General features: G+C 46.5%; 1 long non-coding RNA gene across 1 annotated transcript in view; it reads left to right on the top strand.

The window, feature by feature from the left end:
* The window catches only part of LOC138287571 (uncharacterized), a 103,394-nt gene that overhangs the window by 61,715 nt on the left and 19,280 nt on the right, over window positions 1-22,399 (top strand). The window contains exon 2 of the long non-coding RNA XR_011202244.1: window positions 9,984-10,041. This is a non-coding gene — a long non-coding RNA (uncharacterized lncRNA). The remainder of the gene's footprint in view (window positions 1-9,983; window positions 10,042-22,399) is intronic.

The following is a 22,399-nucleotide window of genomic DNA, read 5'->3' as shown; positions in this document are numbered from 1 at the left end:
GCCTCTGCCACCATTTATGAAGGATGTCACTCGCGGCCAACTCCCAAATGCCCCCCCATCCTGCCCCACAGCCCCGCACACCGATTTTCATCTTGGGCATCATCAACAGCAAGAACATCAACAATAGTAATCAATCCCCAACTCCCTATCCCCAGGGCCGTACAGCAACGCCCGACCTCACAAGTCTGTGTTAACAGTCTAATACTAGCCATCATCTTCACCCTGCTAGAACAGTCTAGGGACAAATGGGGGGATATGCTTGTTTTTTAATATTGCAGTGGCTTCGGCCATTGGTGGGGTCCGGACCGACCCATACTCGCCATCCAGGTACTGCTTCCATATAGCAGATTTCCATGTAGTGGCGAGAAGCTGTAAGAGCTAAATAATGTCTTCAGAAGTCTGAGGTGTCACGTGCTGCAGACTGCTAAGAGGATCCACGACCAACTCATGGTCCGATGAGTCTCCTGTCTCACCTGCATCCGTGTGACTTAGTTTGTCCTTGTCAGAGAGGGGCGACTCCGTCAGAGATGCTGCTGCTTGAATCATCACCCGTTTGCCTTGGCTGGCTTGTGTTTTTGTTGACTCAATCACCCTGTCCCTGCGAGTGCGGTCACCAGAGCGGCGCCTCTTTTTCCGGCATCTGGCCGGGAGGGCTAATGCAAGTGCTGATCATCTGTCCCAGTTTTATGCGTTTCAAGCCAGGACCACGCTTCCTCTGGGCTCAGGCAGAAATGAGTGTGGCCTTCCCACATTATTTTCAGTTTTGAGGGGAAGAGAAGAGCATATCGAATCCCTTCAGTCCATAGGACCTTTTTCACTTCAGTTTAGGATGCCCTCTTGGCCTGCACCGTGCCTGTGTAGTCTGGGTACATACTAACTCTGCTGTTCTCCACATCAAAGGGCCCCTCTTCCCGCGCTTTCTGTAGTAGCAAGTCCTGATCCTTATAGTGGAGCACCTTGGCCACAACAGGTCGGGGGTCTCCTGGTGCAGGAGGTCTGGTCGGGACCCTGCGTGTTCTCTCCAGAGCAAAGAATGGGTGAGTCGCCGAGGGCCCATAAGTCCTTTCATCCAGGGTTCCAAGTAGGCCACCATGTTTCTGCCCTCCGCTCCTTCCGGTAGGCCTACAATTTGAATATTGTTACGCCGGCTCTGGCCCTCAGCATCTTCAGCCCCATGTTCCAGTCTCTGCATTCTGTCTATAAGGTGAGCAAGCTGGGTTTGTTGCGCCCGGTGGGCTGTGCCCATTTCATTCAGTTCTTCCTCTGCATTGTCCACTCTCTCCACCAGCTTTCAGTGGTCTGTTCGTAGAAGGCCCAGTTCAGCTGACACTTTCCCTATTTCTTGTCGGAGGGTGTTCTTGGAGTCCTCAATTGCCTCCAGGATGTTTTGTAAGGTGTCTTGCACCTGGGGGGCCTGCGTTGAGGTCCTACAGTCAGCTTCTGTGCTTTCCGCCCGTGGTGTCTGCGGCCTAAGGTGCTGCTTCCCTATCAGGTTCACTTGAGCATGGTATCCAGTTATAGATCCAGGGGGGACCTCTTGCCAACAATGTTGGCCCCCTCTGTTCTGCTTGGGGCCCACAGTGTTGCAGCAGGTTCTCCGAGGCGCAGTGCTGCCGGCGATTCGAGTCGCCCCCCTGGGTATCACCTCAACAGAGGTCCAGCTTCTCCCCCGGCCTCTCAAGGTAACCAATCCAGTCTGAACCAGTTGTCCATATGACTCCTAGATTTCAAATTCAACGAGGTGTAGTTATGACTTCCACTATGGTTGTATTTGCTCCACACTCCGCTGCACTCCTAGTACGTCTGCCCAGGTCCCATCTCAATTTCCTGCCCCATCACGATAAAACCGATCACCTTGTGTGTTGTCTGGGTCTGCCAGCGCTACCTCAGGTGCCAACTGTCCATGCACTTCTGTGCCAGGCAAGGTGGGGGGATGGCTGGGGCCCGTCGGCGCTCGTGTTCCTCCTGTCGCTGTCCGCCACTTCTGGCTTCCGTTCCCGAGGGCCCAGGGCTCCTGCAGCGTCTATAGGCACCTCGACCGGTGCTACGGCATGCCTGACTCACCGACGGCAGCCAGCACACTCCTCTATTTCAGTAGAGACGGCGCCCGCCCGCCATTGTGTATGGCCGCGCTGTCTCTGCTCACCACATCATTCTCCCCACTGCTCCACGCCACGAGAGGCTGTTGTCCTCTGTCTAGCGGCCACTCCGTTCCCCGACTGTGTGTCACCAGGTCCAGAGCTGTGTAGAGTCTGGGGCAGCGCCCGGGTCGGCAGGACAATCTGGAGGCCGGTCCGGAGCTGCTCTGCTCCACTGCCGCTGTCTTTGGTGGTTAGCTCCGCCCCCCACACCCAGGGCCAAGGTTGACTCCCTGGTTCCACTCCTCGGATAATTACCACTAGTGTAAGCACAAATAATACATGCTACATGATACGGTGCAATTCACTTAACTAATGTGGTGCCTCCAAATGATAAATATCTTATATGATGTACGCCAATTATACCTGTGAAGATATAAAGGGATATAGTTATCATAGCCCTCAATCATATTGGGCTACTATTCATATGGATTGGAAGTGGTGCCCCACAATAGCAAACTACACCGCACTTGTGAAAAGGCACACGTGATAATCAAGATATGAGCGCCAAGAAATCCTCGTAATGGTCATTACAAGACAAACTACACATAAAAACATGTAAAGCACACATCAAAGCACACTAGGTGCAAGCGTGACCTACTCGATAGTATGCTGACTATTGTTTCGGGAGGGTGTGTGTGCTTGTAGTCACACTCTAAAGATTTGGCAAAGTGTTAGGATGCACTCTTCTTTTATCTTGGTCAGTGTCCATGATTCAACGTAAAAAATGTAATTTACGCTTACTTCCTCAAAGTGATACTCCCGCTCATCACCTAATGCTCCCCTCCCAGGGGTCTGAATCTTACGGGCACGAGTAAGAACCGGGTTTGATAAACACCGGTGTTTGCATCTCTGTGTGCTGCGATGTGGTGAAGCGTTGCAGCACTAGAGTGCTCACCTTCCAAGATGGCAATCTCCCATGGTCAGAAGGGAGGTAAGCGAGGACCCTGAAAGTTAGGTTTCCCTGGGAGTGCCTTAAGAGGCCCGTTCTGACACTGAGGTTGCAAAAAGGGAGGGAAGGGGGTGGCTACATGTAGTGGGGTACTTAGTAAAAAGTGCCACAGAGGTGCATTTAGCACAAAAATGCAAAGAAAATGGGCAAATTCTTTATAAGCCCCTAGGATGTACATGTCCCTATCAGAGGTGTATAACTAAATAATACCCATTGTGATGTTAATGATTCATCAGCTGGCTGTATGGGATGTGCTAATTTACAGGGTCATTCTGACCCGGGCGGGTGGCGGATGCCGCCTGCCTGGCGGGAACCGCCAAATGGCCGCTCCGCGGTCAGAAGACCGCGGAGGCCATTCTGACTTTCCCGCTGGGCCGGCGGGCGCCCGCCAAGGGAGCGCCCGCCGGCCCAGCGGGAAAGGCCCTGCAACACAGAGGCCGGCTCCGAATGGAGCCGGCGGTGTTGCAGGGGTGCGACGGGTGCAGTTGCACCCGTCGCGATTTTCACTGTCTGCTATGCAGACAGTGAAAATCATGCTGGGGCCCTGTTAGGGGGCCCCTGCACTGCCCATGCCAGTGGCATGGGCAGTGCAGGGGCCCCCAGGGGCCCCACGACACCCGTTCCTGCCATCCTGTTCCTGGCGGTCAAAACCGCCAGAAACAGGCTGGCGGGAAGGGGGTCGGAATCCCCATGGCGGCGCTGCTTGCAGCTCCGCCATGGAGGTTCAGCCCAGCCAGGGGAAATCCGGCGGGAAACCGCCGGATCCCCTTTTCTGACCGCGGCTTTACCGCCGCGGTCAGAATGGGCACTGAAGCACCGCCAGCCTGTTGGCGGTGCTTCCTTTGCCCGCGGCCCTGGCGGTCTTAGACCGCCAGGGTCGGAATGAGGCCCTTAGTCCTATGTGGCGTGTGCATAATTTATAGATCCATCATTGTTCTCTTTCAAGAAGTATGGACTCACAATGAATGTCTTTTTGATGTTCCAGGATAACCCACTGCTAGTCCTCTACTGTGTGTGCTTTTTCTATATAGTGAGTGGGCATTTTAGTAGTGGCCCGTCTGCATCTAAGGTTACTGTGAATCCGAACCTTGCAGGTGGGTATCCTCAATAGTTGCTCATTGAATATTCCCAAGCCCATGTTCTCACATTAGCAGGGCAAAAGTCTTGAGATATGCTTGTGCACACCTGTCCACGTCATTCACGCCAGAGACCGGATGGAACAAATCACTTACCACCACCCACAGGGCACTACCTAAGTGGTGGTTGCAGTGTATGCCATCTAACAAAAGTCACCAAAAAGGTTACCTTCAACTACAACACGACATTGAACATCAGAGACTTCACAACTACATTTATCCCGACTACACAACTACACCACCAATGTCCAAAGGTAGAGGGAGTCTTATTTTGAAGTTTAGAAACAACTGTGACCCTGGGCCTTATTTATGCACTGTTGTTACCTGCTAAGCTCCTTGTTGCAGACTCAGAGGGCTCCCACTTCTTCAGATCAGCGGCAGAAGCTTGGGATGGACTCGAGGCAAAGGATGATGCATTCAGGATCACCCAGGAACCGAGGATGGAGCAACCAGAGGATGCAGAGGCCGAGACAGGGAAGGAGGCCAAAATGGCCCCCACCAAGATCCTAGCTGAGTCAGATAGGGCTGTGGAAGAAATACAGAGCGACCAAGCTTGGTCTGTGGGGAATCGGTGACCATCTTTGGAGGTGGATAAGAATGTTAATAAGGACACCATAGATGGGGAGTCCCCTGCCACTTTGGGGAATGTTGAGGAGGGGGGGTCTTCCTCTGGTGACCGCCATGGCAGCTGACTTGTTTGATTGGTTGTTTTGAGTTGAGGGCAGCATTATGCTTCCCGCCCCTGGATCTGAGCTCTGCATTCCTTGGTCAAGACTGTTCACTGATTCCCTAGAGGAGGGAGACAGGCACCTTGGGCATTGGGGGGTGGGTAATTTGAGCTCACCACAAGAAGATGCGGGGAGAAGGGTGCTTATTGGTTGGTAAGTGGTGTTATTTTATAGTTTTACAGTGGCCATTAGGACAAAGTTTTATTCACCAAGTGTAGATATCCCAGTCTGTGGTGTGGGGGCTGGTAGGGCACGCATCTGGGAAGAGAATGTGGCGAGCCTGAGGATCCTCTTATGGAAAGTTAATGGTCTGGGAAAGTAGCATTAACAGAAGTGTGGTAGCAAAATACTTATCTAGACATGCCCCAGATGTAGTATTATTACAGGAGACCCATCTAGTTGGGAATAGATGTGGGTTTCTAAACAGAGAGCCCTATTGATTAGTGGTCCATGCAGGTTTCACAAGGGGTCCCTGAGGGTAGGGATCCTGTTTCGCAGGTCTATTTGGTTTCAGGTGTTGAAGACGTGTCCCTCACCGGATGGGTGAATGTCTGTGGCCTCTATAATTTTAAATGGACTCCCCCTTACAATGGTTTCCTGGTATCTCCTGCCAGGCCTCCAACCTGCTGGCCTGACACGTATGGGAGACTGGTTGGCAGCAGTGCAAGATCCCCTCACAATCTTTGGGGTGGCTTAACTTGACAGTGAGTGGGGACATGGACAGAATGACACAGTCCCAGATACGTAGACACATGCCTGGTGATGTTCCTGGGATCTACGGGTTAAGTAGACCTATGGCGTAAGCAGCATCCAGATCACAGACAGTTCTCCTATGCGGCCAATGCTCTGAGGTTCCCTTCCAGGCTAGATTATCTGCGAGTCCTGGGCACCAGACTGGTTGATGGTGGGAAGCACGATATCTACTACGAAGAATCTCAGATCACTCTCCACTGATGGAGATTTGCCAGGGGCCAGGTGGGACATGGAGAAGAGGATGGCGATTATATCCCTGGGATCTCATGAACTAGGGCACTAGGAAACAGTTTGTCATGGAGACAACTAGATATTTAGATGAAAATAAGGGCACAGTGTCCTCTGTTGTGGTACTCTGGGACGCCCACAAGACAGTAATAAATGGCACCTCATTTCACATATAGTTGGCAAGAAGAGGGAGAGAGAACGTGTGGCCCTAGAAAACAAGTTAGTTGACAATATACTGCGTTTGTTGCTGGTCCAACAACAGAGGTGGCAGCTGAGACTGAGAAGACCCAGGAGGAATATAGGGTGCTGGTACACCAGGAAGCCAGGACCTGTTTTCAGGCTAAACAGGGGTGAATATACATGTTCATTGACAAGGCCAGAAAGTTATTGGCCTGGCTCATGAAATGAGATGATGGGCAGCAATGGATAAGCGGGTCTGAAAGGTGATTACGGAATTCTGGTGGAAAATCCGGAGGCCATTGCAGGGGTAATGGCGGGCACATGAATGAAGTGTATAGCTCCTATGCTCCTGGCAATGGGGAAGGTCTGTTGGACTTTGTCTGGGTTTCTGAATGCCCACATTCACTGAAGAGGACCACAATGCCCTAACGGTGGAGATTTGAGACTCCGAGATTGTGGAGGCCATCACTCACCTGAAAAAAAAGTTTGGGCCCCTGACCCAAATGGCTTCCCAATGGAGAGCCTTAAATGCATATTGATGCAGGTGGTGCCTCACCTCGGGGAACTCGATGTGCCAAATTGGAGGGGGAGCTGCTGGAGGACCTGTATCATGCATTGATAGTCCCAATTTACAAGGAATGGAAGCAGAAGGAAGAGTGTGCATCATATCATCAACAATATTGGGGAGGGTGCTAGCGAACTGACTGTTGCGGATAGTGGAAACCCTGGTGACTGCAGGCCATTCGGGCTTCATGCCACATAGGGTGACACACCACAATCTCCGGTGGGTATTTGGCTGTTTGGTGCACATTGGGAAGATTCAAGAGCCTGCAATAATATTGTCACTAGATGCAGAGAAAGTGTTTGATTCTCTGGAATGGACGTACTTGTGGGTAATTTTAGAGGACATGGGATTTGGTGGTTCATTCCTGGGGTGAATAACATTTCTCACTAAGACCCTGTGGCCCGAGTGAAGGTAAATGGAATGCTGTTGGGGGATGTAAGGATCAGTATAGGTACAAGGCAGGGCTTCCTGCTCTCCTTGTCTCTGAGCCACTGATGAGCTGGATCTTGAAGCTTTCCCATATCAGGACCTTGCGTTGGAATACAGGTTTGGAGGATATCCCTCTATGTGGATGATATCTTATTGTTCCCGGCAGAGTCTGATCGATCAATGAGAATCAGACTGGAGACAATGTGGATCCATGGGGAGTACACTGAGCTACGCATCAACTGGGAGAAATCGTAGGCATATCCCCTAATGGAATGGAGCCCCCGGAAGCAAGGACTTCTGATCTGGTGGGAACAGAGAGTTACAAGTATCTTGGAATCTATGTAACATCTGACTGTGAGTGATTTTTCTGAGCTAATCTGGGGAGGATAGTAGAGGCCTACAAGCAGTATGTGGGTCACTAGTGTAACCTCCCGCTGCCCTTGCTCAGCAAGGCAGCATTGTTTTAAATTATTTATCTCCCCAAGTTCTTGTACGGCCTTCAGAATACACCTTACGCAGTGCCAGATGGGTTCTTCAGGCAGGTAGACAAGATCATAAGAACTTTGCTTTGGAATAGTCGGGCCCCCCTAGTAGCCCTAAAAACGTTGATCAGGGAGACTAGGAATGGGGCATTGCCTTGTTGAATCTCAGGCTGTATTACTGGGCAGCGCACTTGGTCGTGTTAAATGACTGGGTCTTCTTTGATCAGGATGAACCTTGTCTTCTGGTGGATAGGAGGGTGATGGACCTAGTGGGACACCTGCATCACTTGTACGGGTGGGGAGGACATTGTGGAGTTTTCTGTCTCCGCCGACACTAATACTTGACATCTGGCAGATGGTTGAGAGACTCATGGGCTGAAAGGGGCAGATCATGCTGGAGACTCCAATATGGGATGCAGAGGCATTGAAAGGGCTTAAGAATATAGCAGGCCACAAGAAGTGGGATGTGCCAAGTATTTAGGTAGCGGGGGACTTCTGGAGGGATGGCAGGCTGATTACCTTTCAGGAATTACAAAGCAAATACAATATGTCGGGTGGTCAATATATCAGATACTTACAGATGCAACAAATTTTAAACACTATGGTTCCATGCTAGATGACCTGCTCGATAAGCCCCCTTTGGAATATAGGGTTCTCTTGCCCCCCTACACACATGCTATCTCATTAGTGTATACTACACTGCTGGCTCACAGCCTCCTCGACTTGACCACCCCCCAGAGATTGCTGGGAACGAGACCTGGGAGTGTTGGAAGATGATGCCTCTGGTGAGGTCTGCTGCTACCCGCAAGAGTGGTGCATTATTTCCGGCTTTCACGTGGTCCAGTTGAAGCTCACACACAGAGCTTATTTTATGAGGAAACAATTACACGGGCTGTGGAGATGTGACTCCGACCTCTGCCTGAGAGGATGTGTTGGGAGAGGTACTCTACTCCATACACTATGGGAATGCCTGCTCACACAGAAGTACTGGTAGCGAGTGCAGTTGTGACTAATGGAGGTGGCGGAGCTAAATATCCGGCTTACGCCTCAGCTGGTGATGTTGGGTATCTAGAGGGAGCAAACGCTGGGGAGTTATGAAGTATGCCTTGCTCTTCTGTAATGTGGCTCTGGAGGTGGCGAGGAGAGATATAGCCCCGCGATGAGAAAGTCTGGGCCTGCCCACTCTGCAGGAGTGGGACTTGAACCTCAGTTGGTGTATGTGGGTGGGGGAACAGGTTTATAGATCAAGGGGATGTCCTCACAAGTTTGAAATGATCTGGCACCCTTGACGGGAAGCGGAAGCCTGTGACTAAGAGGTAAGGCCCACCACAAGGAAGTCCCCGGGGATTTCACTGGCATGGATGTCTTGGGTGAGGTGGCCGGGCTGCTTACCAGTGGGAGAGGTGTCCCTGAGCGGAGTATATGACTACCATCGTACTGAGAGGTGGCAATGGTGACAGGAGGAGTGGTACAGAAACCTGGGTGTGATACAATAAACTTTTAAGAATGTCTTCCGTCGGGACTTGGGGGGAGGGTCTCGGTGGGACTATTGGGGGGCTAATGGTATGATTCATACTGGGGACAGTTGTCCGGATGCTGATCGCGTGTCATTTAAATTCTACTAATATACTGTTTCTACTATGCTGATCAATACCATTAAACAGAGATTTTTTTACAAGAATCAAACAAAAAAAATAGCTGTTAAGAATGAGCTTGAATAATTAAGATTGCTCTCCACAAATATATTTTCACTCCTTATATAATGTTTCAAAATTATACAAGTTAAGTGTGATCACTAATAGAAGGGGCCCCTGAAAACATGATTCAATGGAAAGAGTTTCTGAAGAAAGGGGCATTTATCTGTTAGTAGACAATGTTTGCATAATTACTACTGCTGCCTTAAACCTTGACTCGGGGTGGAAGCAGTGCCAGTGTGTTATTTTCGGAAACACTGGTCAACTGACATTGTGGCTTCTGTCTCTCCCTTTCCCCGTGCAACTATGTCTTTTTGAGGACTTGTGCTACAACCTGACGCCCTTTTATGGCTGTTGATGGTGGTACCGTAAAGCAGCTGCCTACAGTGGCCTTAATCTTGAACCATCTCTGGGTGGAAAACTCATGATAAATGGTCAGAGGGTGGTATGTTAACAACAGTGGGAAATTGGTCACGTTTTGTTATGTGCTGCACTGTTTGTGACTTTACTTCTTTTTGATGTAATTCCAATTTTAGAAATGTTTGATAATCTCCTGTAATGGTATTTTCTGATGTGCCTACATCATCGTAACACGTACGCAATGAAAGCCTGAACAGCATGAATTGCAAGCAAAGAAAAACACCTGAAAAGGAGTATTTTGTTTTAATATCTTTGGTTATTTTATATTTTGAATGCAGGAAAGATCAACACCGCCTGTGAACTTTCATACCACGTGGATGCTGTTTTGAAGCAGAGGTAAGAATGATGTATGTTCCCCTTGCACCAGTTAACAGTTGTCAAGCACTTGGAATATTTACTAAACCTTGAACACTGTACTTGGAAGGGATATTAACATGTGACAACCAGTAGAGGCTGCTGACTTTTTAAAGTGGTGGGGCACAAATTCATGCACCGAAGTGCAACCCCCTTTCTGAGAGGGCTCCATTATTATGGAGTAAGGCTTTTGACAGAGAAATGCAGAAGCGGCTGGGTAAAAACACGGGTACAACACAATAGATGGTGGTAGGAAAAGGGTGGGAATGGCACATGCATGAAGAATAAGGAAAATTGCTCAATTCGCTAAATTTCCCAAAAGCACTGCTTACTTGCAATGGTATCAACGCTATAAGGAGCAGACCGAACATTACTGGTTATTCTTCGATCTCTGGTCGAACATGTCACTGCACCACCATACGAGGGTGCTAAACAAGCAATCTGTGCTAACTGTAGTTCACAGATGGTACCTGGCACGTACCCACCGGCAGAGGCCCTTGGACAGCGCCACCAGTGCCCCTTCTAGTGCAGGGGAGATGAGGCACTGTGTGTATTACACCTGAAGGGCCAAACTGGGGTAGTCACTAAATAAGTTGGCCACCCCAATCAGAGCAGGCCCTTGCTCAGAGTACCGACCTCAGTGTATGTCGTGTGCAGAGTAAAACCCATGGCCAGGGTGTGCTGCATGTATTATATAAAGGTGAGTGTGTGTCATCTCTGCCTTACATGCACTTCATCTTAAGTGAGCATGGTGAGAACTAGAGTGCATGTGACAACTTTACACTGTTCATTAGACATGCACCACTATGTGAATTGCGTACTGCATGGTTTTGCATTGTGTAAAAGTGCAGGGTCTGTAGTGAATGCAACATGATATGTCCGTACTGATCATCGTGATCTGCATGTGTTGTGATCGAAATAAGTATAAGATGTCGGTGCTTGTGGGCATGTGTAATTTGAGTGGAGTTTACAGTGCCCGTTAAACTCGCTATGCTGTGTGCATTGTGTCAAAGCGAGTTGTTGTTTAGCGCACTGTACACCGTGATCTGCAGGTTAAGTACAATAAACTGTGTGCACATATTCACTGTGATTGACTTAATTATTTCACCATGCTTGGTGTAGTGCATGCTCTGCATAGAATGCAGTATTCTTTGTACGCAATGTGCTACACAATCAGCGAGTGCAGTGTCCTGTGTGTGCAACAAGTTGTGGGCACAATGCCCAGCACTCACCCCACTGCTTGCTCATACACATGGTTGTTGCTCTTCCGGGGCACGGCCTAGAAGCCGACCACTGCTTAGGTCTTGACTCCCGAGCTTGCACTGCTGTCAGAAACTTTAGCCAGAGATTTGCTATGCATGTGCTAAACAGGCAATCACGCATACAAACATACATGCATACACAGGCCCAGGCATGCATAAAAAGACAGTTACATAAACATACACATGCACTCCCTGGCACACAAACACGAACTCATACAAAGTTGGAGGCTGCCAAACAACACTTATGTGCTCTTCTTTGATGTGAGTGCACACTCTGTTGGCAGGGCAGGTCTAGGCCCACTATTCCTGACTCCTCCGGCTTTGCTACCCTAGTCCTACCGCATCGAATTTTAGCTCTGCCACTGGCGCCTTGTGTGGCCATGTACCTCACTTCCCTCTTCGACTGGAAGTACTTAGAAACCTAATTAACGGTATGCTATTTAAACATGCAAATTTTAACTTGCATGTCCATCTGTGACTCGGGCAGCGTACCGCGTGGCTATTCCTCCACTGAGGGAAAATGATAATAACATTTCAAGATTTTTTCATTTCAATAACTGAAATGGTCTCACCTTGCCTTTACATTAGCAGTGAATCCATCACAGTGGATACCGCAGCTAGAGACAAACAGGCAGCTCTCTTGGTAGCAGTGCTTTCACTTTTATTCCCTCATACACAGTGTCATCAGCAGTCCAGCGTGAATCAGTCCAGCCTTCAGAACCAATCAAGGCACTGCTCTCATATTGTATATACTAGCAAACAATCTGCTCTCTGCCTCCTTCTAGAGCAAGGATTACGGAGGCCTCCAGAGCGCCTGTCAGGCTGGACACAGCAAGGCAACTGTCCAACCTGACATGCTCACTACACATGCACCTGCAAAGTCCATTGCTTTCCTTTCTGCCAGGATTGGTTCTGCCCTCAAAGACTCCAGACCTGGAACAATATAAAGAGCACCATGGTCAGGCAAGGCATTGAGGACTAAACACTTCAGTAAAAACTAGTAAGACTCCTATTCCTATAAGATTGTGATGTGGCAGTACACTGAAGGGGTGGGTCAGCGCCCTCACGTCCCAAGAGAGAAACCACCCTGGGGACAGCAGTTAAGATATTGAATAGCCTTCTTCAAAAATGTTTCTCCCACTCCTAGTGATTCCAAATTGGTTCTTAGGGAGGTCGTGGTGGTGAAGATGTTATGAAGGGCTGAGGAGGGCAGGGTCTGACTGGGACAGAAAAGAGGCCCAGGCACTAAAATAAAAGTGCCCCATATCATAGTACCAAGTAGCTTAAAAAAGCGGCCCACGTTTGCAAGTCAGGTCAGTTTTGAACATGTACAGACATGCAGTAGGGTTATTCTGAAAGGAAGGGAGACTGCATTAATTTAAATGTGATGCAGGCAATGCTTGTGGTAATATCAGGCAAATCAACAGTAAAAACCAGCCCACTCGTCCCTAAAACTGGCCCACAAACTGCTAAACAAGGATTTGCAATGCAATAGGTCTAGCATTTGCTTAAGTAAGAGCTATTGACATTGAAAATGCATAACTGGACTTTTCTCGCCACATAATTTGGTACTCTCGATCACATAATTCCAGTGACCCTGCATATAACTAATTCACTTCAATTTACTTTCTTCCTCAATCTGCAGCAAAAAACGAAAATATTGCCATTATTTATTATATTTATTTATATTATTATTTGGACCACCCCCAACCTAGAGTGGAGACCCATTGATGACCTACACAGAAAGAGCATGTTGTGCTGACTGTTTTGATGGTGGTCCCATTGTCCTAGGACCAGCACAGAGTGAGTTATGGGCAAACATGTTTTGTAAAAGGAATGCCCAGCAAAGCATTATGGGTGAGCTTCTGGGTGCAGCGGGTATTGTAGTGTCTTGAATTGAATGCTCAGAAGAGCCCCTAGAGGGCAGCACAATAACAGTAACATTTGTAAGAAACATGGTCATGTAACCATAGAGTCAGCCCCTTGACAGCATAAGCACCTAAAAGAGAATGGCAGAATGTGATGCAATGTAATCATATATTTAGCCCCTAGAGAGTGTAGTGCATTACACATTTTCAGGCCTTCTAGACTAATATTACAAAATGGCCATTAAAACACAAGCTACTCTCAGCTTTAAAAACAAAAGTTCCAGCCATGAAAGCTTAAAAAGACACTACACTAAATGGTGGGAGAGGCTACTATTTTGGGGTCCCCTCAAGCTAGTGTGGGGACCCAGAGATTACCCAGACAGAAAGAGCTTGTCATGCTGAATGGTTTGGTTGTGTCCCGTTGTCATAGTCCCACCACAGGCTGAGTTATGGAACACAATGTTTTGTAAAAGAAATGCTGTGCAAACCACCATGGGGCAATGTTTCCCGAGTGCAGTGAATATGGTAGCATCTGCTCTCCTGCTGTGCTGGGAGAACCACTTTGAAGATTTCTTTGTTTTTTATGTTTTAAAATGTGCCAGTTTTTATATTTTTCAGCTGCTAAACTTGTACGTAAGTGGTACTCATATAAAGCGCTCCTCCGATTGAGTTTGCCCTATATGAAACTTCCAAAGAAAAAAAAAAGAATAAAAATGAAGACCTCTCCAGCTTGCAGCCTTTCAAAGAAACAGCAGCATACTCAAATACAAGGAAGAGAAAGAAACAACATACAAACACAGAACTGGAAGCTTAGAGGAAAAATAGCATTTGGAAGAAACATGGTCTTGTAACCATATATTCAGCCCCTAGAGGACATAACCATGAAAAGAGAAAAGCAGAAAGTAATGCAGTATAACCATATATTCAGCCCCAAGAGGGCATAGTGCTTTACACATTTTCAGATATACTGGAATAATATTACAATCAAGGCCCTTAAAAACACAAACTACTCTCATCTATAAAACAAAAGTTCTAGCCATGAGAGCTTAAAAAGACACTTTGGAAGAAACATCGTCATTTAACCATGAAGACAGCCCCTAGAGAGCATAACCGCATGAAAAGAGAATGGCATAAAATAACACCGTGTAACCAGATATTTAGCCCCTAGATGGCATAGCACCTTACACATTTTCTGGCCTAGCAGGCCTACTACAATATTATTATAAACAAGACCCTTAAAAACACAAACTACTCCCAGTCGTAAAACAAAAGTTCCAGCCATGAGAACTTAAATAGAAACTGAATGGTGGGAGAGGTTACTATTTTGCTCCCCCAACCTAGTGTGGGAACCCATAGATAATCTAGGCACTTCATGTTGAACAGTTTGGTGGTGGTCTTATTGTGGTAGTACCACCACAGACTGAGTTATGGGCCAAAATATTTTGTAAAAGAAATGCCCTGCAACGCATTATGGGGCGAGTTTCCAGAGTGTAGCGAATATAGTATTATCTCTTATTAGCTCTCTTGCTGTGCCGCATGAGCTGCATTGAGGATTCCTGTGTTTTTTCTGTTTGAAATGCGCCAGTTTTTGTATTTTTCAACTGCTAAACTTGTACGTAAGTGGTACTCATGTAAAGTGCTACTCCAATTGGGTTCAACCATATGAAACTTTAAAAAATGAATAAATAAAAAAAAAAAACCTCCAGCTTACAGCCTTGGGGAGCAGACACCAAAAAGAAACAACAGCATGCACGCAAACAAGGAAGAGGAAAAAAAAGCATACGAATATGGAGTGGAGAGGAAAAAAAGCATTTGGAAGAAATATGGTCATGTACCCATAGATGCAACCTCTAGAGGGTATAACTACAGGAAAAGAGAATGTCAGAAAGTAATGCAATGTAACCATATATTTAGTCTCTAGAGAGAGTAGTGCCTTACACATTTTCAGGCCTACTGCAATAACATTACAATTAAGGCCCCTAAAAACACCAACTACTCCTAGCCATAAAGCAAACGTTCCAGCCATGAGAGCTTAAAAAGACACTGAATGGTGGGAAAGGTTACTATTTTGGGGTCCCCCAACCTAGTGTGGGGACCCAGAGATGACCTAGACAGAAAGAGTGCATTGTGCTGAACGGTTTGGTGATAGTTCCATTGTCATAGGGCCATCACAGGCTGAGATATGGGCCAAAATGTTTTGTAAAAGAAATACTCCACAAAGCATTATGTGGCAGGTTTCCTAAGTGTAGTATCATGTTGAGGATTTCTGTGTTTTTTTCTGTTTAAAATGCACCAGTTTGAATATTTTTCAACTGCTAAATTTGTATGTAACTGGTACTCACGTAAAGCGCTCCTCCAATTGAGTTGCGCTACATGCAACTTCACATACCTAAGCAGTACTCATGTAAAGCGTTCCTCTGATCGAGTTTGCGCTATATTTTTAAAAAAAGAATGCCTCCCCATCCAGCTTGCAGTCTTTGGGCACAGACACCACAAAGAAACAGAGGCAGACCCAAAAAGAAGGAAAGGGAAGAAATAGAATACGGACAGGAGCATGAAGCGGAGAGGCAAAAGAGAAAAGCAGTGCACCACACTAAGGTATAGGGTCTATCGTGCAATAATCCATGTAACAGGGTCAGTTTCCAAGGCGGAAACAAAACAGCTTCAAGGCGGGACAAACATAAAGAATTTACCTACAAAATGAATTTTGAAAGGCAGGCCAAGGGACGAATAAGAGTGATGGGCGTGAGATGGCCATGCTGAAAGCCCACAGAACCAGATCACATGTCGAGAGACAGCACATGTGCGCTGCCTAGGCTCGACCTAAAAAATGGCACATCCACTGATCTGTCAGACCAACCCATTAGGCACGGCCTGATTGCCCTATGGGCCAGTCTCACCCTGGAAGAGGGTGTGTTATGAGAATGACATCAAGGCAGGCGATGTAATAAACAGTGGCGGCCAGCAGCTTTAGGAGGGAGGGGGTGGTGGGAAGCACACACACACACAAACACACACTCATTCTTTCACACACAGACATGCACGCATGCACATCCATTAACAACACTCATACCATTCAAACATGCACGCACGCACCAAACATTCATTTTAAAAGATCACACACACTTATTCTTTCACACACGCACGCACATCCATTAACAACACTCATAACACTCAAACATGCACGCGCTCACCAAACATTCAATTTAAAACATCACACACATACACATACACATACACACACACACACACTTACCTTCAGCCTCCAGATCCCAGGAGGGGACCCCACTCCAGTCTGTGATAAAGTGTCACTGATTGACACTCGCTCTGGGCGCTTCAGGGCTTAAACCTGAAGCGCCCAGGGCGAGTGTCAATGGGTGACGTTTTCCTCGTCACCCAGGGGAGGGCCTCGAGGCAACTTTGCTGAGCCGAGGAGCTCAGGAGCTGTGACCTCCTCAGCCCAGCAAAGTTCAGCTCAGGCAGCCAGGAGTCTGCGCAAATCGCTCATGGCTCACTCCTGGCTGTCTGAGCTGAAAATGAAGAGTGTCTGTCAGGCTGGCCCTTGTTCAGCCTGACAGACACTCTTCGTGAGGGGCAAAAAGTGGGGGGGTGGCCCCTCCGCCCTGAAGGACGGGCCGCCACTGGTGATAAATTATTTTTCTTTTTTCTAACAAGACCAGCAAATTTCAGGAAAGATGTTGTGGAAGGCCTTACATCCTCGGCTCTAATGGGAAGTCACTAGGGGTAGGAGAAATTTCCAAGTGGAAAGTGAAACTAGAGGAGTCAACTCCTGGGTCCTGTTTCCCAGTATAACAGACCCCTCAGAGTTTTTCCTCCCTTTACAGCATTCACGTTGAAACGCTGCCATTTTTCAAAGAGGAGAGTGCACATTTTCGTTTTATTTTCATGTGCATTTCTCCTTTTTGTACACATTTTCTTCGTTTCTACCAATTCCTTGGCATTCCTAAATATTCCTCAGCATTCTTTGAACATTTCTCCGACTGTATTTCCCATTTCTTTAGCTCTTATTCATTATTCCTCACCACTCTGCTGTCCTTCCCCTAGGGATTGATCAAATCAGTGTCCAGCTATGTATTGCTGCTCCCATACCCCATTCGCAGAGCCACAGGGCAGGTAGACGGATACAGGACCCCAACTGGGGTGGCTGATGTAATTTGCCGTTGGAGGTAGGAAAGAGGAAAAAATAGAGTGGTTAAACAGAGAAAGGGGAAGAGAATGGGAGAGAAACAGAAAGAAAAAATATAGTTGCTCATCACTTACTCCAGTGTCCTGCCAACTCTTCTCAATGTGACAGTCAGACTGCACAATTACACACCAAACAGACAAAGAAAAGACAGTTAGAGGGTAATGTTGACTTGTTAAGTAGAAAAAGTGCAAGAAAGTCAATGAACATGGCCCCAGGAATGAACAAGCATTAGTATAGCCAAGAGGTCTCACCCATTAGACCTTATAAGTATTTAGCCGTGCAGCACGTTAAACCTTAATAAGAAATAAACTGTATTTGTGCATTCTTTCATACACTTGGCATTAGACTGTAATGGTCAGAACATCCCGTAGTGAACACCACAATAAAAATAGCATTTGGAAGAAACATGGTAATTTAACCATATAGTCAGCCTCGAGAGGACATAACCACTTGAAAAGTGAAGAGCAGAAAGCATTGCAATGTATTCCATATATTCAGCCCCCCCTAGAGACATGTTCAGATCTAGCACACTTGCTACACTATTATTACAAACAAGGCCTTTAGAACACAAACTACTCCCAGCTGTAAAGGAAAAGCTCCAATCAGGAGAGAGCTTAAAAAGACATTGAATGGAAGGAAAGGTTGTGAATTTGGGATCCCCTCCAACCTAGTGTAGGGACCCAGCGGATGGACTGGACAGAAAGAGCATGCCGTGCTAAGCGTTTTGGTGGTTGGCCCATTGTCCTAGGACCACCATGGCCTGAGTTATGGGCAAACCTGTGCTCTAAAAGGAATGCCCCACAAAGGATTATGTGGCGAATTTCCTGATAGCAGTGAATATTTTAGTATCGGCTTTCCCTGCTGTGCTGGAGTGAGCCAGAGGGTTTCCCTTATGTTTTTTCTAATTAAAAGGCACCAGTTTTCATATTTTTCGACTGCTAAACTTGGGAAGAATTTAGGAATGGGGCTGCAAATTTAATTGGTGCTCATGTAAAGCACTCCAATCTTCCAGTTGAGTTCGTGCCATATAAAACTGCAAGAATAAATAAACAAAATAAAAAAGAATTCCCCTGCCAGCTTGCACCCTTTGTCGGGCAGGCATAGACACCACAAAGAAACAGTGAAATGCCAGAAGAAGAAGTAACATACTGTCACGAGTGTGAAGCAGAGAGGCATGAGAAAAATGTAGTGCGCCGACACAAAGGTATATGGCAGATTGTGCAATAATCCATGTATCAGGGTCATTCTTCAAGGTGGTAACAAAACAGCCTCATGGCGGGATAAACCTAAATCATTTGCCTAACAAACTAAAGGAATTTCGAAAGGCAGACCAAGGAACGAACGAAAGTGATGGGTGTGTAATGGGCGTGGTGAAAGGCCATAGAAGTAGATCACAGCATGTGAAGAAACAGCACATGCGCGCTGCCTAGGATCAACCAAGAAAGCAACACAGGACAAGGATCTTGAGGAGTAAGAGAAGCATGAAGAGTAAGGATTCGGGAATGTATACTGATAGGAAGGCATGATAGAGCAAAGTAGGCTTATGTTCTCACACAGTCAAATAGGTGCAAGGAACACAGACCCAAAAATGTGCACTGACTGAGATGTGGGAAGCAGGGCTAGAGTAATGTAGGTTGAGGATCTTGTTGCGAGCAGGAAGCAAATAAGGGGAGGTGCAAGGACATAATAGCAAATAAGCTTAGGAATGCAAAGACTCAGAACATCTTTGGATGAGTATTAGTGAGAGGCATTGGCAGGTAGAGAACCCGATTTCACATTCTGCCACTTGGCAGTCATCCTTGCCCCCCAAAACAATTCACAGAGTCAGCAAAACTGTAATCTGGGGAGGGGGAATGACCATTGCTGAAGTCTCAGAGTGTGGGTGAAATGACAGAGTAGTGGCCTAAGCCTTGTTCTGTTACTCTGCACCGCTCCATCATAGCATAGAAGTTAGTGTTGGATTTATTATGTTCCTGTCTAGAGGGGGCTATTAGGCCTGACATCCATGATGTGATATTCCCCCAGACAATTCGCCTTCACTTCCCTATTTTGTTTGCTGAACTCAGGTTTTTAATACTTATATGTCACACCAAGGTAGACCCTAGGGCCTCATAGGGCAGTGTGCATAGTATTTAAAAGTAGGACATATGTGTTTAAGTTTTACATGTCCTGACAGTGAGACACTCCTAAAGTCAATTTTCACTATAGTAAGGTATCTCTCCCATAGACTAGCACTGGTTACCTTACACTTAAAAAATTATAACTTCAGTTTGGGAACACATTGAAAAATATTTCTTCCACTCATTCAAATTGTAATTTAAGATCATCTTTGATTGTAAATCCAGACGTTAAGTTACTATTCTGAAAATGCCCCTTTTAGAAAGTTGCCATTTTTCTGCCTAAAACAAATGTGTCTATCTGCCAGTGTCCTCGGTCACATGACAGTGAATGGTCATGTGAATGGTTCTTCTGTGGCATGTTGTGTCTTTCTTCCAGACCTGGGGGAAAAGGGTCTTGCTGTGAGCACGGTGTTCCTTTCCTAAGCATGATGGCCTTTGGGAGGAGATGCAGATTGTATCAACGCTTCCTGGGCTTCAAAGGGTAGCCTGAGGGCTATGCCCACCAACTTCCTGACTTCTAAGATTGCCTGCCCTGCTACAGACAAATGAAGCTCACACCTTGGCCTGCCTGTATTTGTCCCACTTGACAGACTAGAGCCAAACCCAGGAAAGAAGGAAGGTTAGACAAAGGGGGCATCCCACAGCAACCGCCTGGCACTGGATTTAAGAAGGGCATCCTCAGAACATCTCATCAGGACATTCTTGGACCTGTGGGAAATTCAGATGATGGCCTGCCCTGCTGTCTGAAGAAGGAAGTCTGGGCCTGCTTGCCTTGAACTCAGGACCCCTTGAAATGACTTAAAGGGTCAGTTGGCTGACCTGTTTGAGCTAAGGGACACAACAAGCTTCTAGAGGGTTCCACTGTAACCGCCCAACTGACCATCACAACCGGACATACCTGAGCCCTGCTACTAGCCTCTGCTATAGAGAGTCCTGATCCCAAAGAGGTGCCCCCAGGTCCTGGAGCCTTGGCTGTAATCAAAGTATATTCCTCCTATTTAAGACTGCAACTGTAGGTTAAAATCTAGATGTTTGGGGCTCTTTGTGACCACGAGCGAGCTTCTTGTGTTTGCAGCGGTCACTGCATCTCCCTTCTATGCGAAGTTATAGAGGTGACCTTCCCATTGTGCTTACATCTACCTCCTTGCCAGCTCTGCCTCTTAGTTATTCCTGACTGCTTTTGTGCCAAGCCACCAGAGGATTAATCACAGGATTATTTAGTGACTTTTTTGGTCACATTGAAAAGCATTGTCTTTATTACTTGAGTGGGGCTCTCACCTCTCTCAACTAATAATCAATTTTTCTATGAGGACTGGCATTAACGTTTGAGCTTGATGGTTCCTGTTGGAGTAGGATCAAGACAAATTTGCAAATGGCTTGTCTCTGTCATGAATGGTATTGTGGGCAAAACGTTGATTAACTGGAATCCGGCCAAACTAATTACTAGTTCCTGACATCAATTCAAATATTTCATCCACTGCCTTTTTGTTTTTCTGAACGAGACTCACTAAGTGGGACAGATGCGCCCAGAAAGTAATTTCATGCTTAATGTGCCATTGTACTTAAGCTGAACCTCACAGATTAGGCCCAAAAGCCAGTAATCAGTCAGGTCTTCGAGACATTGTACTGACCTAAGAGTTAAGCTTGATCTTTTACTCTTAGAGCAGGACCAAGTGATTGGAATATGACTTGTCTCTTGAGTGGTATAATGGGTAAAGCATGATGGCTTGGAATCCAGCCCAAGTAATTACCTATGGATGAGAATTATTCAGCCATTCCACCCATCACTTTATTTTAGATTTTCTGCACTGTGGTACTTATGCAGCTTCTAGTTGGTGCTCAACTGGGACAAGGGAAGAATTCCAATTGATACTAGGAGGAAGACCTCCATCTTTATCATCTTGTAGAACAGTGGGAGCTGAGTCGTTTTCTGGAGCACTTCATGTATGTCAGCCTTAACAACCTTAACTGACCTAGACAGAGTAAAACAAATTGGGAAACTATTGAGAAAGCCCAAGTAACCTAATGTAACTCCCAGCTATAAGTCTTGCTATATATTATCATGAACGTCAATTCACCAAAATGCCAGGCGTAGCAGAAGTGACATCACAAACCCATTTTTGACCTTCAATTCCACTCACACAACCATGCGTACACATACACTATTCCAATGTACACACTCTCGCTCATCTAAACACACTCACACCCTCAAGCATTTCAGACAACATACATTTAAAAGCATTTTCTTGCTTACCTCAGCTGTGAAGGAGGGTCTAACCTAGCTAATTGTACTCCATTTTTTTTATTACACAGATACTGAATAATTAAACATTATTCACTATCAGTGTAATAAAAAATGAGAGAAAACAAAGAGAAAGGAGCCCCAACCAACGTCCATAACGACCTGCTGTCACTGTATTTCTGACACTGCTTTTGCCACCTCTGAATCTAGGGGTTGCAAAGACAGTGCCAGGTGTCGCAAGGGTGAAGCCAGGGGTCGCAGCTGCGAACTCTGGCTACCCCTAAATGACATCCATGTGTATTCTTTCAAAAAAGAAGATTTGAAATGATCTCTGTATGTTAAGATCAAAGCTAAGGGCTTAGTGCAGAATAATAATAATACGAGTTCGAACTGTAAATAGGAAGTAAGTAGCTAATACATTGACTGACAGGGCTGTAAATCTAAAGCTCTATTCACTGGTGACGGCCCACAGCACTGTACATATGTATAAAGGGAAGAATTAAAGAAACCACCTTTAATACCTTATGTGCCTATTCTTCGTCCGACTATGAATATGTACCTATAAAGACATTCGGAAACAGTGAGATCGTATTGGGTAAAGAGAGAAATTTGAAAATGTCCTACCCTTTCAATTTGCAAAA

This window comes from Pleurodeles waltl, chromosome 1_1, assembly GCF_031143425.1.
Source record: "Pleurodeles waltl isolate 20211129_DDA chromosome 1_1, aPleWal1.hap1.20221129, whole genome shotgun sequence".
Taxonomy (NCBI): domain Eukaryota; kingdom Metazoa; phylum Chordata; class Amphibia; order Caudata; family Salamandridae; genus Pleurodeles; species Pleurodeles waltl.
The sequence above is the reverse complement of the archived record's forward strand: the minus strand, read 5'-3'. Positions and strand labels throughout refer to the sequence as shown.